The sequence below is a fragment of the Mesocricetus auratus genome, unplaced genomic scaffold (genome assembly GCF_017639785.1).
Source record: "Mesocricetus auratus isolate SY011 unplaced genomic scaffold, BCM_Maur_2.0 Super-Scaffold_4256, whole genome shotgun sequence".
Lineage (NCBI taxonomy): Eukaryota > Metazoa > Chordata > Mammalia > Rodentia > Cricetidae > Mesocricetus > Mesocricetus auratus.
The window spans coordinates 55311330-55328846 of record NW_024429182.1 but is presented as its reverse complement, the minus strand read 5'-3'; the positions used below and the strand labels follow the sequence as shown (position 1 = coordinate 55328846).

At 50.7% G+C, this 17517-nt stretch overlaps 1 protein-coding gene across 9 annotated transcripts in view; it reads right to left on the bottom strand.

Moving 5' to 3' along the window:
- The window catches only part of Ano1 (anoctamin 1), a 164182-nt gene that overhangs the window by 145171 nt on the left and 1494 nt on the right, over positions 1–17517 (bottom strand). For 7 of the 9 annotated variants that reach the window (XM_021227295.2, XM_040750642.1, XM_040750666.1 and 4 more), the window contains exon 1: positions 5293–5309. The exons of 1 other annotated variant lie outside the window; for it this stretch is intronic. The gene's annotated coding sequence lies outside the window, so the exon portion shown is untranslated. Of the gene's footprint in view, positions 1–5292; positions 5311–17517 lie in introns of those variants that run through there. One more of the 9 variants, XM_040750628.1, reaches the window with a different exon arrangement.

Genomic DNA, 17517 nt, shown 5'->3' with positions numbered 1-17517 from the left:
GTTTCCATGTCTGTCAAATAGGTGCCTAAGATTAAGAACTTGACAAGTGAATGCTGAAGGGATCTAACATGAGAAAGGGCTTGCAAGGCAGAAAGAGTGGGACAAATGCACCAACCAAGCTGTCAGCCACCACCTGCCCATCCACCTGTCCATCTGTCAATTATCCATTCACTCACCCATCATTCATCTATTAACCAGTCATTATCCATCTTCCCATCCATGCATCACCCCTCACCCATCCATACATCTACCCATTACCCATTCATCCATTATCTACCCATCATTCATCCATCCATCCATCCACTCACTATCCATCCTTTCATCATCCATTTACCTCTGCCTATCCACCCATCCGTCCATCTATTCTCTTACTACTCGTCCATCATTTATCCACTATCCATCTATCTACTCATTTACCTACTCACTATCCAACCATCCATCATCCATTCATCTGTACATCATCCAGCCAGTGAGTCAGCCAGCTTTGATCCAGCTAGCCATTTTCCTACACACTATTCATTTACCTATTCATCTCTACATAAATACATAAATACATACATACATACATACATACATACATACATACATACAACTGATTTTCATTGAGCCCTGCCACGGCCATGCCCTGTGCTAGCACTAGAAAAATGAGTGAGACACAGGCCCAGCCCCTGAGTAGCTCAAATCTAGCCAGAGAGGCTGATGTAGTGAAAAGAAATAACTGAGGGTCAATTTGCAACATGGTCTAAAGGGGATAGAAGTTGATTTTAGCCAGCACCCATGCAGCAGCTGGGGATAAGGGGCACTGGTCTGTGGAACAGACTCAGCCTTGGCACCACATAAATGATGGTATAAACATGGAGAGCAGAACTTTGTTACCCCATACCCTGCTCCTGACATGGTTGCTATCCCATGTCCTACTCCTGAGAAGGTAGCTACCCAATACTCCACTGTGTCTGTTTGATGATAATGGAATATTGCATCCATTTGCAGCGCTGGAAGGCAGTTTTCTCAACTTCACTACAGTATGGTGGATAAACTATCATGTGGTCACACCCACGGGGCATCTGTCCACACTGGTGGTCACCTGAAGATTGGTGGGATATGGGTTCTCAGGGTGCTGTCCGTAGCCAGCTTCAGTCACAGCTGCAAAGGGCAGGGTGAAGGCTACTATCAAGCAGGCCAGCCACATTTCCACTGCTCTGGCCTCCTAGGAGGTATCCACACAGCACCCAGGCTAATAAACACCACATGCTCAGTAGTGGCTGAGTGTCAGCTTTGGTGACTGTTAACTGTTAGTAACAATATACTCAAAAGAAAACCCCCAAAAGGTGGCCCTTCTGACAGACAGTGCCTCGATGACTGGATATTCACACAGGAAAGATGACACCAAGCCCTTTCCATACCCCATATATAAACATTAAGTCAACCTGGATCAATGATCTAAATATAAGGACAACCACAAAACTCTTAGGATGGCGATGAGTCTTCATGACCTTGAGATCAGCAATAGGTTCTTAGAGTTGACACTGAGGACCCCAGCTGAGAGGGAGAGGTGTTTAATTGGACACCATAAAAATTGATTTCTATATATCACAGGGCATTGTGGGGAAAGGGGAGAGATAACCTATAAATATTTGCAAACCACACAATTGATAAGAGTTGCTATCCAGGCTCTAGAAAATCTTAGCTCAACAAAAAGACAAATGCTTAGAAGTAGGCCTGTCCCCACTGTTTCATGGGGGATATTTTCCATAGAAGATCGATGTGTAACAGATAAACCCAACGATAGTAAGGGAAGCCAATCACCAGGCAAGCTCAAAGTGGCACCCCAGTGATAGAACACACCACATCTGTCAGGATGGTTGTACTATAAAAGAAAAAACTAAAGATAATCCAGAGGAGGTGGCACATGGCTGTAATCCTGGCACTTAGGAGATGGAGGTAGAAGGATCAGGAGTCAAGCTCATCTTTGGCTACATGAGGATTTTGAGGCTAGCCCAAGGTGCATGAGTCTCCATTTTAAAAAAAATTATAAGCCCGGCATGGTGTCACAGCCCTTTAATGCTAGCACTCGAGAGGCAGAGACACACTCATCTCTATGAGTTTGAGGCCAGCCTGGTCACTATAGTAAGTTCCTGGACAGCCAGGACTATACAGTGAGACCTCATCTCAAAACAAACAAATAAAATTATATAAACACCATATGTTGTTAGGGATGTTGGTACCCTTGTGCCATGCTAACAGGAATATGGAATGAGGAAGTAGAAAACAAAGAGGGCCAGTGAGATGGCTCAGTGGGTAAAGGCCCTTGCCACACAAGACTGGCAACCTGAGATCAAGCCCCAGAATCCACACATCAAGGTAGAAAGAAAACTGTCCTCTGTCTTTTGCACAGGTAACATGATGCATACATGCACACACGTGCGCGCGCACGCACACACACACACACACACATCATAATACCCCCCACAATAATAACAAAGTTTTAGAGGATTAATCTCATTATTTTTAGCTCTATGTCTGTGTGTGATGTGCACACATGAATGCAGGTGCCTGTGGCTCTCAGAAGCACTGGGTCCCTCGAGAGCTGGAGTTACAGGTGATTGGAAGCTGTCTGATGTGGATGTGAGAATTGAACTTGGATTTTCTGCAAGAGCAGCAGTTGCCCTTAACCAATGAGCCATCTCTCAGTCCAATAATAACTATTGATGTTAAAGATGGAAAATCTATCTGGTCTAGCACTTCACTCAGGAAGTTACACAAAAGAACTAAGGGCTGGCTCTCCGGCGGGGTCATCTGGAATCATGGCATTACACCTGGTGTATTTGTAGTAATGGATTATTACGCTGCCATCAACAAAACAAACATGGAGGCATGCTGTCAGACAGAGCAACCTTGAGAACACATACAGACAACAATGCACAATGATGGTCACCAGTGTCATTGACACCATTGGTGGGACTCTAGACAGGTTCACAGAGACTGGTGGGGGAATCACTGTTACTAGGGCCCAGGAAGAAAGCACAGTCTATGTCTGACAGATAGAGTATAGGAGTAATGGCAGATGAGCGGCAGTCACTTGACATGACAAGGTTTGATGCCAGTGAGTGAACATGTAACCATTATGCAAATCTTATATAGTTTATCTGGCAAAAACAAACTAAATCAAAGGATCTGCCTCACTCTTACCTCTGTCTTCTGTCCCATTAATGCTCAATCCTTTGCTCTTCAGTGGCCCAGCCTTGAATCTAGAGCCACCACCCACCCACCCACCCACCCCCCCCCACACACACACCACGAGGTTCAAGTGGCCCCCTGGGGCCTCTGCATCCCCCCACTCCATTCCTCCCCACTCTCTGCCTGGACTGGCTTTGTCAGGTACTCAAACCCAGGAGCCCCAGCTGCAGCTGAACTCCACATTCGCCCTGCATGGCATGCATTTACCCTCCCCTCCCTCAGAAGAATAGCAATGAGATGGCCAGGATGACAGTCCTCACTCAGGCAGGCGACAGACTCAAGCACACCCTCACAACACTCTAGGCTTTGAGGAAAAGTTACAGAGTGGGTATGGCAGCAAAGAGGGAGTTCAGAGCTGCGGTTGGCTCTGCGGTCTCTGTTCCCGCTCACCTTGTCCTGCACAACTGCACTGTCCAAGACTGTCCCCATCAGAGGCTCAAACTGGGGCAGAACAACCTTGATTTCTGGGCTTCTTTCTGTCCTGAAGTTCTAAGCTTCCTTGTGGTCTGTGCATCAGCAAATGCTACCCGTTTCAGGTCTCTGGTTCTACTCTAAGCTGTTCCCACTTTCACACACGCCCAGCCCTTCTGCATGCCTGTGAGGGTGGGGCCGGGCACCTGTGTAAACCCAGCCATTAAGGCTGGTTTGCTCCTGGATCTGGTGATGCCCAAGGTTCTAGAGGGACAAGAGCCTGTCTGCTCAGCAGACAGCCAGAATAAAAGTTGTGATGCAGGGGGATGAACCAGAGGGACTCACTCACCAAGAGTGAAGGCTGCGGTGGTTCATCCTGCACCCATGCCCACCCAGGATCTGTTCCATCCAACCTGCCACAGAGAAAAACCTGGATGCCCGCACCTGAGACCCACCTGGCCTAAGTCCGGGTAGAAACTAGAGCCCAACCCCCCTGCCATGGTGATTAGCAGGCACACACAGGCCAGGACAAGGCTCTCTTGTCGGGTCTTGGCTTCATGGCTTCACACTCTTCCTGAGATGGAGTAAGGGAGCCTCACAACAGCTGCGCACAGATGGTGCCACCGTATATTCTGTGAGGCCTCGGTTTCCCAGTCTGTGCAGCAGGGGATGGTCACATCCCACTGCACCTAGGTGTCATCTATGGACATCCACATCGCCCCTTCCAGAGCCCAGAACCCAGTCAGATGCTCACCCGAACCAGCGCAGAGCTGGCGTTTCAGACTGACTACAAAAAGGACGAAATATGAGCTGGAGCAGGGACAGAATGGTCTGGCCAGTACACACTTGGCAGGAGCCCTGGCTCTTGCTCTGGTACTGGTGCTGCCCCCTTCAATTTGATGCTAAAAACGCAAAATGGGCCGTTTAAAGAACACATGCATGTCAGGATAAGTTGCTTCATGGGCCACAAAGTAGCTTGATGGCAGGACAGCACCCTGACCAGGCTCATCCCCAGCAAACTCAACTATGCAATCAAGTGCACACCCTCTCTCCACCCCACTCCGGGTTTATTTAATAACCTCTGAACTGAGAGGAGAGCACGCAGGAAACATCTCCTGGGTCATTTATTTGAAAATTATTCATATAAAAATATCCAAGTTAGTGACTTATTGGCCAGGACTTCCCCTCCCAGCCTGGCTTCCCGAAGCCTCATCTGTCTCCCTGCTCTGCAAGCAGTTTCCGTTATGACTTCGAGTCATTGGAGTTACTTTACTTCCCAAATAAATCTCCACAACAGCGCGGAAATATTAAGAGTATTAATAGTGCCTGTAAAAACATCCGAAGACTCACATCTGCCAGGAGCGGTAGATGCAGCAGGCTGGGGATGCTCCCAAGGGAGTCCGCAGCCCGGTGGCCTAGGTCCCTCCAGGGGACAGGCAGGGTCTCTCCAGGGGACAGGCAAGGTCTCTCTTAGGGGACAAACAAGGTCCCCCCCAGAGACACGAGGTTCCCTCAGGACACCACCACGAGCCCTCACGCAACACCTGGCCACATCTGTCTATCTGTCCATCAGTGTCCTCTGCATCCTCCACCCAAATCCCTTCCCTCTCCTCCTGCCGGGCAGCTCAGAGAAGGTCCTACCACCTGAATTGGGGGTTCCTGCTCCCTGTGCCTCGTGAGCGATTGTTTCCGGTCCCCGCTGACACTCACGGTCGGCAGCTGCGCCCCCGCGGGACAAGCCCTCCAGGTCGATGTCGCTGTCCTGCGTGTCCTGCATGATGTGTTTGCTCCGGACGCCCTGGGTCCAGCAAAGGGACCGGCAGAGGCGGGAGGAGCGCTGAGCCCAGCCGCCTGCACCGCGCTGCTCCGCCCCCGGCTCTTTGGTTCTGGGGTCCCCCGGCTCCCCGCCCCGGGGTTCACGGGGTCACCTGCAGCCGCGCCCTCGCCCCGCCCCGTCTCCCGCCTCCCTTCCCCCACTGCATGGGAGGTGCCCCCAACTCCAGCCTGGCCCCACAGGCGGTTAGACTTGGTGCAGCCTTGAACAGGGGGAGGCTCGCAGGGTGGGCCAGCCCCGCCCCTAACCCACAGGACCCTGGGCGAGAACTCTGCCAATTTGTGGGATGAGATGAGAAGGCTAACAGCGGAATCCGGGGGGCTGTGTTATTTTATTTTTAGACAGGGTCTTACTTTGCAGTCCTGGTTGCCCTAGAACTGACAGAGATCCACCTGCCTCTGTCTCCCCAGTGCTGGGATCAAAGGGGTGCTCACTACACTCGCTATTTGATTCTTATTTTATATATATATATATATATATATATATATATATATATATAGAGAGAGAGAGAGAGAGAGAGAGAGAGAGAGAGAGAGAGAGAGAGAGAGATGGAGATGCTATGTTGGGGGACTGGTCCTCCTTCTCTCTCAAGTGTTGGGATTAGAGATGTGACTCCCTCAGAACAAAATCCGGGGAGTTTTAGGGTAGCCCCTCCCCCTCCACCTGTGCAGAATTTAAGACTCTGGATAGTTGAGAACAGACTCTGGATGAAAGAAAACTTGTGGGGGAGTCTCGTTAACCGAAGCATTTAGCTGAAGGCTCTGAGCCTCTGGTCCAGGGTCCTGCTCCTGCTCCTGCTATGGCGCTGCTGGTGCGGCTGCGCAGGCTCGGGGCAGTGAGCCAGAGACCCTGCTGTCTGGGAGGCAGCTGTGGGATGGGCACTCTGAGCGCCCCACGGCTCAGCGGAGGTGCCTTCTGTGTGACATTTCTAAATAACTATCATAAATTGTGGGACAGAAGGACCTTAAACAAAACGTTAATCTGCTGGCTTGGTGTTGGGAGGTGGGAGGCAGGTGGATGGGTGACCAGTCTCAACTTTTGAAAAGTCGTTTTACCCTTCTTGTAGCCCCCAGGGGCCCCTCTGACAACAGAAGTGACAATTCTCCGTGAGTGCTTTGACTGGACCCTCATGGAGACAGATCCCAGACACACTGTGTGGCCCTCACTGCATTCACAGAGAAGAGGCTCCCAGCTAGGAGCTTGGTCCCCATGTGCACTGCTCTAGGTGGGAAAGACTGTAGTGAGTGAACCACAGAAAAACCCCCAACCGAGGGAGCCTGGTTGCTCTGACCTTGCCTCAGTGCCTCCCGAGTGTGACCTGAGAAGTTTGGGGCTAGGTGAAACTTTTCCTCTCCCTCCCACCATGGGGTGGGTGCTCTGCACCTGATATCTGCCTGAGGAGACGGCATGGAGCCAGGGGCTGCCCCAGGTCTTCCTCAGTCAGTCATAGTCTATCTGACCAGTGTGTGGGAGTCAAGATAAAACTGGTTTTTCTTGGAAGGGTCTGATCACTAACGTGGGGCACAGCAATAGCTCTGTTGTATAAATACACAGAAAATTCTAGAATTCTTATCCTTGAAATGATGAACTGTAAACCAAAAAGACTCAGGGGGACAAAAATGTAAACACTTGCTGGGACTATTTTTACTCCCTCGTTGTTTACCTTTGGGGGCCGGAGCTGGCTATTGTCTACTGAGCCAGGTTTTAAAATACACATTTTTTAACGTATTATTATCAGAAGTATGCTAAGGAGTCATTAATAGAGGTTGATTCATTCAGACAGAAGCCAGTTTTTTTTCTTTCTTTCTTCCTTTTCATTATCTTTCCTCCAGTTTAAGTCATGTTCAAGTAAATCTCTGAGCTATGTCCAATGTATGCAAAACTGCCCTGATCTCCACCCCAGACCCCAGATGATAAAGAGGCAGGACAGCAAACACCTGAAACAGTGTCCTTTTTAAAAAGATTGCTCTCAACTGCTATTCTAGCCAATTAAGTCATATGGGAGCCATGCCAGGCTAGGCGTGGGCGGGGCTGCCCATGTGGCCCTCACAGATAGAGTGGCCCCAAAGAGGAATGCCCCCACCTCCCTAGGAGGCCTGGGGTGGGGACCCTCTGAAGCGAGGGCCTCCCCAGCCTGTGTGTGTTGGGGGAGGTATTTATACCAACAGTAAGCAGGGTGAGCGGACTGAACAGGGAGGTGACGTGCCTGTCATTGGAACACACAGCCATCATTATGGAATACAGTAATCAGACAGCCCAGCATGTCATTATGGAAAATGGTTTCCCTTTTTGGTGAGGTGGCGAGGGAGGGAGAAGGCAGCGCTCTTTAAGGCTGGGGCCAGAGCACAGCCCGTGGGTCTGGCCCAGCTTAAAATAGACTTTGCCGGTGATGCCCTGGATGCAGCTGGGACAGGCTCAGCCCTCCAAAGAGGTATATCAGGGCCTGTAACAACTCTGTTACACAGTCACACTCAAGGTCATGTGTAGCCAAAAGGCCAAACCCAGGTGTGTGTTGGAAGCTGGAGCCTGCAGGATAGGGTGATGGTTGCAAGAATGAGAAAATGCCTCGCTTCACAAGTGTCCCCTCAGACCCCCCCCACTCCCTGAGGCTGTGTTGGTGTCATTAGGTGCCATTAGAGACTTCAGTTGGGAACTGAGAGCCACGCACATTGTTCCAAGACCTGAGACAGCTTGCTGAGGGCAGCCAGACGTGGATCTAAGAGCTCAGGGCTCACTCATACTCTGAGTTTGAGAAGTAAACCATCTTCCATGCTGTGCTTGTGACCCATCTGGACCTAGTCAGTGAGACAAAAGGCTAATTCAAACATGGTCCACTCCTAGTATAAACTTCCCAATGGACTATTTAAGAGCTGTCTGGCCACTAAAGGTGCTATTTGCTGTATGAAAATGGATCCTCTGATTCAAAGGAATAAGAAATGGTCATAGCTCCACCTCTTCCAAGCTTCTCCAGACTCCCAGCAACCTTTCCTGAACCTTTAGGTAAACCAAGAGACACCAAGTCATCTAATCCCTCCTGCCCTGCTGTCACTCATCCTCAGAACACTCTCAGGGTCATCGTCATTATTATTCTGATTTCCCATCATCTTGGGGAGAGCTTGGCTCTGTTAGCACCTAAGGTGGGTAGGCCACCGATGTCACTGGCTGGAAGACTGACACTCAGAGGAGGGAGCAGTCAACTATGTGGAGGTGTATCTTGGGAGATAGAGACAAGAGGATCAGGAGTTCAAGGTCATCCTCAGCGAGACCAATTTCAGAGTCAACCTTATGACATAAAAAGACACAAGCAGGGCCATGAGAGGGCTTAGTGGGTAAAGATGCTTGCTGCCAAGCCCGATGTACTGAATTTGATACCCAAACTCACATGGAGGAGAGAACCAACTCTTGCAAGTTATCCTCTGACCTCTCTCACCCATACCACTTACAAACATACCTACAGGCACATTCACAAAATAAATGAATTACTTTTTTAAACCAAAAAGGGACTCCACACCCAGGGCTCACTGCAGGCTAGAGGTGGGAGGACTCCCTCCCCCTCCTAATAGTGCTCCAACAACAAGCTGGAGCTTGAGTCCCTTAAGTCCAGCTTGGGAGGGTTCAGTTACCTAGAAAGCATGAGTCGGGGGTTCCTTACAGGAGTATGGGTGACACCAAAGCAACTGCAACACCAGGTGATCTCACCACAGTGCAGATAATGGTTTCCTTGTGGCTGTATACACAGGGCCCCTGCCCCTTCCACGCCCTTTATTCTTTCGCCTCTAGAGACCATGAGGCCACAGGAAACTTGGGCAGAAGGACATACGGAAGGCAAGGAGGTGGAGGAGGGGGTTTGTGGAACCTCAGGCGAGGGTCAGGTGATCTTCCATACAGCACCCGTCATGACTATCGGGGCGTAGGGAGAAGGTCTCCTTACAAGGCTGGCTGGGCTCACAGTAGCCCCTGCCTTGGGAAGCCGTGAGAGATGTGGGGCTTCCAGGTGAAAGGCGCTGGCAGAGGTGGCTGTGGGTGCAGAGTAGGGGTGCTAGATGGCTAGGCAGGGAGTGACTGTGGTCAGCAGGGCAGATAAGTGGCCAAGGATTTAGCTTCACTAAGTCTATTTATCGATTGACTGATCTATCAATCATCTGTCATCATCATCTATCTATATCTATTCATCCATCATCTATCTCTCTATCTATCTACCTTTTATTTCTGTGTGCCTTACATGTGAGTGGAGGCCACAGGTTGACACTTGAGTATCTTCTTCAACCACTTTGTACTTTAGTTTGTCAATTTCTTTCTCTTATCCTGGAACTCACTTTGGCCAATGTACCCCAGTGATCTTCCTGTCTCTGGCCACCCCATGCTGGCATTGCAGGCATAAAAGTCCATACGGCGCCGGGCAGTGGTGGTGCACACCTTTAATCCCAGCACTCGGGAGGCAGAGGCAGGCGGATCTCTGTGAGTTCGAGGCTGGGCTGGACCGACAGCCTGGAAAACAATACAGAGAAACCCTGTCTCGTAAAAACCAAAAAAAAAAAAAAGTCCATAGGGCTAATCTAAGCACAGCAAATACTTGTTCTAGTCTCTCTGGCTCTTTTGTCTGATCTTTTTGTTTTTGAGACAAGGTCTTTCTATGTAACCCTGGCTGTCCTGAAGCTTGCTATGAAGACCAGGCTGGCCTTGAACTCACAGAGAGTTTCTTGTCTCTACCTCCTAAATGCTTGGATTAAAGGTGTGCACCACCAGCCTGACTGCATTGTTTTGTTGTTTTTCAAAACAGAATTTCTCTATGTAACAGCCCTGGCTTTCCTGGAACTCACTTTGTAGACCAAGATGGCCTTAAGCTCACAGAAATCCACATGTTGCTGCCTCCTGGATGCTGGGATCATGGTATCTGACTTTTTCAGCCCTTCATAGTGAGCTCAGGACAGCCTTGACTCTACAGACAAAAAGCAAGGAGGCACGCCTGAGGTTCAGAAGCCCAGCCAGCCAGCACAGCCAGCCTCTACCCCACTGTCTGATTTTTACCCTCAGCCCCAACCACGTGATATCAAAATGAGTACTCCCATGTACCTCTTTGGAACATGACACGTAGAGAGGAGGAAGAATATGCCAGGACCCACACAGCAAGTAAGTGGAGCCCCTGGATCCAATCCCAGGCCCAACTATTCTAGAAAGTTCTGCTCAATTCCAGCACTCTTTCTGTGGCACTGTATGACCTTGCACCATTTCTTCCTGGTATTTGAGGGAAAATACACACCAGTGACCACACTACTCACACTGAGTAGGGAGAAGGGTCTAGAAACAATAAGACAAAGCACTGTCCTGTCCTTGGCTGCAGTCACAATCTACACCTGGGTACACTGTCCTGTCCTTACCCTTTAGTTTGTTTACTCACGGTGAAGGGCCTAGGGTGGAGGGCAGTCCACCATGTCAAGGTGTTACCTAACTTTTAACCTCAGAGGCTGCCCACTCCACTTGAGTTTTTGGAGTTAAATGGACGCTAATTAATAAGGCAAATATTTGTGCTCGATATGCCATCAAAGGAAACAAGCTGCCTTTGCAAAGAGCAAATACCACTGACGGAAGGCTCAGCACAGAAACATGGGTGATTCTCCAACAGCAGATTGGGGGCATGGACAGAGAGTCCCCAAAGACCACAGGGCTATGCATGGGCCAAGGGACTTCAGGCTCATTTGAGAGCTGGTGGGAAATGCCTCTCGCCAGAAAAGTGAGTTCCTAATGTTTAAAATATGACAGTGGAGGGCTGCAGTCTGTGAACCTACTGTTCCCATGGGACCTTGAGGTGCACTTGGCCAATGGAAATAGTCACATAGTCATTTGATCCAAGGAGTGGCCTCTGGAAGATGACCCTGGGGGTGGCCTGAGATATCCCTTCCAAGAACCGAAGGCAAAGTTCAAAGTCACTGAGTTCTTGGTAGAAAGGACTGGTCTGTCCCAAATGCCACCTCACCCTCCTTTAATGTGGGTTTGGATCGTGTTGATTCTTAGGGTCAGGCCACCCTCAGGGACACACAGGCCCAGCAACTCAGCCTCCTCTTACGGAAGCCGGTCTCAGACTCCTCCTTGTATGTCCCTTTGGACCGTCTTCCCAGTCCCTCTCAGTCACCACTTGAAATGACAGGACTCTGGGGGCCACTATTCACAAAGCCCTACTTTCAGGGCTAGGTCAGCTTCCCAAAGGAGGAGGAAACCTGAGCAGAGGAGGAGGGAACCCAAGGGGGATGATGGGACCGCTCCTCAGGTGTCTCTGAAGGGATCTGAGTGAACATACCACCCACAATGCCTCTGAAGACAGCCATGCGGGGGAGAGGGCTCCTTTGTCCTTCAGAAGAAGAGAGTGAATCTGTGTCCCCAGGCCACCCTAACAGGGGTTGAGAAAGGAACATGACCTCAGATCTCACTCGGAGAACAGACCAGGTTTCAGCCTACACTCATACCTCAGGGCCATCTGTGCAAGGGTGGGAACCCACCTACATCGGTGGCATGCTCGTACGGCTCTTTCCATCTTAAAGGGTCCACTGGTGTCCCCAAGTCCTCGTGTAGGTCTGTCAGCTCATGGACATCTCCCAGTGGAGCAGTAGAGGGCTGGGAGCTCAGACCCAGGGCTGGGCACAGTTGGCAGGAGTTGGTTGTGGGAGGACCTGTGTGCTACCATTATGAAACCTGGTCTAGAGGGGCAGCTGGTAGCTGCAGCAAGCAGTTTGCTGCTTCTTAGGTCTCTGTTGGTGGATGCTGGAGTGGCTGATGTTCAGGACTGATGAACAAACTTCTCAGCCTCTCCTGGGCCTTCAGAACTCCACTCAGATGGTCTGTGCTGGGGGCTTTGACCTGTTGGGTGATACGCTGAGCTCTGTTAACATTGTATTCTGACCTTAACTTTGACCTGGGCTGTGATAACAATCTTGGCCAGCTGAGTACTGCCTACCTGCTCCAAAAGATGCATCCCCTGTGTTCAGGGGAATAGAAAATAGTGGGGACTGCTGGGGAAATTCACCACGAACCACCGGGGACTGCTGGGGACCCCAGAGGCTGCTGGGGACCACTAGGAACTGCTAAGGACCACCAGAGATCACTGGGGACCCCCAGGGACTGCTGGGGACCATCTAGCACTGCCACGGGTGACATGGGCAGGATTCTCACCCTGTGACCATTTCCTGGAGACAGCTAATCTTAAGGCACATAATGCTGACCAGACCTGGGTGACCCAGTGGTACAACAGTTACCTTCATATTACCCAGAGGCCGTGAGAATCAGTTTCAGTCATCATGGCCAATGTCACAGACCGAGTCTTCAATAGCAAACCTCCATCATTCCTTGTCTTGAGAAGAGGTCAGATTGAGGTGCTGCAAGGCTGGCCCCTCACAAGCCCACTCTCCTTGTGTCACAGATGGCATACTCTCCCTGAATCCTGTGTCTGTCCTGATCCCTCTTCATGTAAAGGGCTCATTGTGTAGCTTAGGGTCACTCAGGGACCCCATTTATCCTTTTACAGTCATGTACTGAAGTGCTGGGGTGCTGGATGGGGACGTAGTCTACCCAGTGAAGGGTCATTTTAAAAAGCTTTTAGAGATTTATTTTTATTTTATGTGTATGAGTATGTGTCTGCATGTATGTGTGTGCACCACATGTGTACAGCATTCATGGAGACCAGAAGAGATTGTCAGATCCCCTGGAAATGGAGCTACAGATATTTGTGAGCTGCCATGTGGGTGCTTGGAACTGAACCCAGATTCTCTGTAAGAGCAGCCAGGGCTCTTAATCACTGAGATATCCCCATCACAGCCCAGCATGTAGGCGTTCTGTCCCAGTGTCATGTGGACATAAACCCAAGCTTACAAACAAAGGACAGGTTCCTGCTTCCCCTCAGCCTCACCCCTGCCTCCTCCCTAACAGAGCAAGTAGCTTGTGACAAATGTCCAGAGAATTCAAGTTCCACCATACAGCAGATGTCCTCCCTGGACACAGGTTGGTAGCTTCAGTCTCCACACCAGGGGGACTCATCCAGAAGGGTGTGGGTCCCAGAACCACTGTCTCCAGACATTTCAAGAGAAAAGACTGTGGAAACATTGCATTCTATTATCTTCTATCAAACTGGGGGAGAGGGGCTGGGGCCCTAATCTCTCTGAGGGTCTCTGCTAAGAGTAGCTCAGGTCATTGCAGGGGCTGTGGTCAGTCTGTGAAGTCACCAGCAATCTTGCAGGAGCCTGCAGTTCCCAGTGGTCCCCTGCAGGAAAGGGTCATTTGTCTAGTCCAGAATCCCCATCCCACCTTTCCTTGGTGGAACCCACTCCAGGATGTAGAAGGGAACCCACTGTTCTGTCTCGCAGGTGCAGCCAACTGAATGTCTGAGGAACTGCCAAATGGGACGATTGAGACAGGCTAAGTTGTGCTGGCCAGTGCCAATTTCGGCCTGCAGGGAGGCCGACAACAGTGTATGGGACCCTTGTCCCTCAGCTCACAGCCTTCCCCAGACCTTTGTCCCCGCCTCCCACTTGTTTCTGTCATTGGCCTCCAGGGATCTTGGGCTGGACAGAGCCTGCCCTTGAGCTAGCATCTTCAATCTTCCCAGCTGGGCCACAGGGTCTTGTGTCTTAGACACTGTGAGCTACAGAGTGGTTCCTGCTCCCTTCCTCATACTGAGTGTGGGGAGGCTTAAGGACAACCAGAGGAGCCCCGAGGAGTTAGTCCCCATGTCAGGGTGTCCCTCTGTCAGGGATCTGCATTAAAAGCACCCAAGTGGGCTTCTGACCAACTCTGAAATCCTGGGCCAGATGTTGCTTTTACCCTGCCTCAGTTTCCTCGTGTGGAAAATGGACATCCACAATAGCTCCTACACCAAGAATACCACAGAGGACAGTGACCAGGGCCAGGGGGAGGCCAGGGCTTGTTCACAGCTGGGGTCAAGTTCTTTTCTTTTGTGTCTTTCTTTTGTTTTTCATTTCTCTCTTTGTTTTGTTTTTGGTTTTGGAGACAGAGTCTCAGTCTGTAGCCCAGGTTAGCCTGGAACTCACAACAGTTCTCCTTGCCTCGTTTCCCAGTGCTGGGATCACAGCACCCTGAGGACTCCGGGCTATCTTCCTTCCAGGACTTTGTTCCTCCACTTTCCTCCCAAGCTCCCACTGTGTTCTGTTTTTGCAGGAGACTTTAAATCAAGTCCCTTCCACCCATGCTGACCCCGCTGGAATCAAAGCAGAATGTGAACTCCATAGACGAGCACAGAATGTGAGTGGGGCTCATGTCCCGGGCTCTGTGTCCTGTCCCCAGAACAAAATAGAAAAAGGTCACTGCATTTTTTTCAGAGGGAGAGAAAGAATAAACAAATGACAAGAGGAGTCTAAAGAGAAATGAGGAGACAAACGGGCAGGAGACAACCCCCGGGGACAAGGGTGTCCGTGAGCCCGGGCCAGGCAGGTCCAGAAGGGCTCAGGGCGGGGGTCTGGGGTCTCAGCCTACAGAAACGAGAGGTGTGCAGAGGCCCTGAGGGCTGCTCTTCTTAAATCCACTCCTGCCGTCTGGAATGCCATCCCAGGGAGGACTCTGCTCCTCCCTGGTGACTCAGGCCTCAGGCACCAGCTCTGGATAAAATGTATTTACCCGGAAGCTCTTATCAAGATGCTAATACTCGGCAGTCAAACATCCAGATGACAGCAAATTTAAAAAGTTCACAGTTCCAGGAAGATGACCCATCCCACATCCCACAGAGTGTCATATCCCAGAGCTTCCCAGATTCTGACTGGAATGCACATGGCAGGCGGAGCCAGGGAGCGAGGCAGACAGGTGGGCAGAATGCATGCTGGTCACTCCAGGGGAACCTGGCGGCGCAGGTGGTACCTAAATGGCCCATGTAATCTGGAGAAGCCCAGACACCCAAGGTGACTTTCCCAGACACACCCATGGGATACATCCCAGAGGGACAGCTGCAACTCTTCCACAGGCCCACGGCCTCACTCAGTAACCGAGGCTGGTCTGGAACTCACCATCTAATGACAGCTGATAATCATACTTGAAGCCACCCTCCAGCCTGAGGAGGGTCTCAGAGCTGAATCAGTCTCAATACCCAAGGACCGGAAGTCAGCCACAGCCGGCTAGGCTAGGCTGAGGGTAAGCATGGGCCACAGGGCACCCCTCCTGGAACCCACATCTGGGATCTGGGACACAAGCCAGTTATGGGTCTTAAAAGAAGTGAAGAAGGAGGTGAAAGAAAGGAAAATGGCAGAAGAAAAAGTTGGGTTTGGGCTTGGTTTTTTGTTTTTGCTTGTTTGTTTTTGAGAGTCAAGTAGTCCCCTTTCATTCAGCTTAAATAGCAGTCAATCACTCAACAAACACACAGACCATGTGACTGACAGAATTCCCAGCCCCTGGGATACACAGTATTCCCAGCATTCCACCCTGCCTCATTCACCTAGAAGATTCCATGAGGAAGGCTTTGTGGGACAGCTACAGGCTGAGTAGAATGAGTTCAGATGCTATGGTTATCAGCCAACCCATTTCATAAATGAGGAAACTGAGGCTCAGGGGGAGAACAAGAGCTCAGACCTCTGTCATGGGCCTGAGTGCAAACCTACAGCTCAGATTTTGTTCCTTTTCACACTAAGAACCTCCAGCTCTCAGTTGGCAGGCAGTTATATAGACCCCGAACAGCCTATCTTGGCCTTCCTTGCAGCTACTTGTGGCCTGACTTGTTCTTGGGTCCTGGGGAATGAGTGATGTGATACAGGATGGGGTGCTGTCAGCAGAAAGTGCCTGCCTAGTGTGCATGAGACACCATAACACACAACACTCCAAAACCAAATCAGGTCAAATTGGATGTGGGCAGCTCCCAGATAGAAAGGAAGCCCCTCCTTGCCCTTTAACCTCCTACTGGATGGGATACAGATTCAATGCCTTGCCTTCTGGCAGTCATCTTGGGCCATAAGATGAATGCCTGGTTTGATGCTAGAAAACTCCTAGTCTCTATGGCTTCTCAGAGTTGACCTCTGAGAGATTTGCTGCTCAGTCAGCACAGCCTTCCCTGGGTCCCTGAGAGGTGGAAGGTGTGTGGCCTTTCCTGGTTCCCAGAACTCGGCAGTCAAACATCCAGAACTCTGCAGACTCCCGTAACATCAGGCTGGATGCCCCAGGCCTGACACCAGGGCCATTGGGCCTTCCCAACAGCTCATAAGAGACAGAACCATGGGGTGCACACTCTGAAACCTCCCCATGGAAGCTGGCAGTCAGCATAGGGCTTGGGCACACACAGTCATAGGTGGTGGACATCTTCCGTGCGCCTTCCTTCCTCCCTGGTCATCTGCACTGCCTGCACATGTATGATCTCTAGACCTGGGGGTCTTTCTGCTATCCTTGCCTCTGACCCACGCTGACCCCACTGCAGACCCCACCCATACTGAGTAGTGATGCGGCTCACCCCTGTCCCACACTGCCTCTCTATCCTTCCCAAATGCCCAATATGGCATTTTACAGCTTGATTCTCGCATGAGCCTTCCTTCTCTTCTTGGTGCCAGGCTGTGGGTGTCACCAAGGGGCCCTGCTGTGGCAGAGCACAGTGCTCACTCTGCCAAAGACGAGACCAAACCTGTAGATTCCCAGTATCCACAACTGCTCTAGCTCAGATCAGATCCTGTGACCTTCCCAGGCTGGACTTCACTCCCATGACCTTGAAAGAGAATCCATGGGCCTTCCACACATCCCCACTCCCCTCACTGTTCCCCAGAGGCCCTGCATCCTGAAGAGGAGACCATTTCCACTCAACCAACCCACATTCACCAGGGGAAGAGAGGATAACCTTGTTTGTACTAGAAAGTGACTGACTGACTGTTCTCTTTAGAGATACAAGTGGGACCTGGAGTTCCAAGACCATGGAAAACAAGCTAACTGAAGGATGTGGATTCCCACGCATGGCCAGGGAGAGATTTTCCAAGGGAAGACCCCGAGTCACAGGCCTGTGTTGCCAGCAGATGTCTGAGGCAGGGCTAAGCATGGGTTCTGCCGTTGGCACAGGAAAATCACTCGTT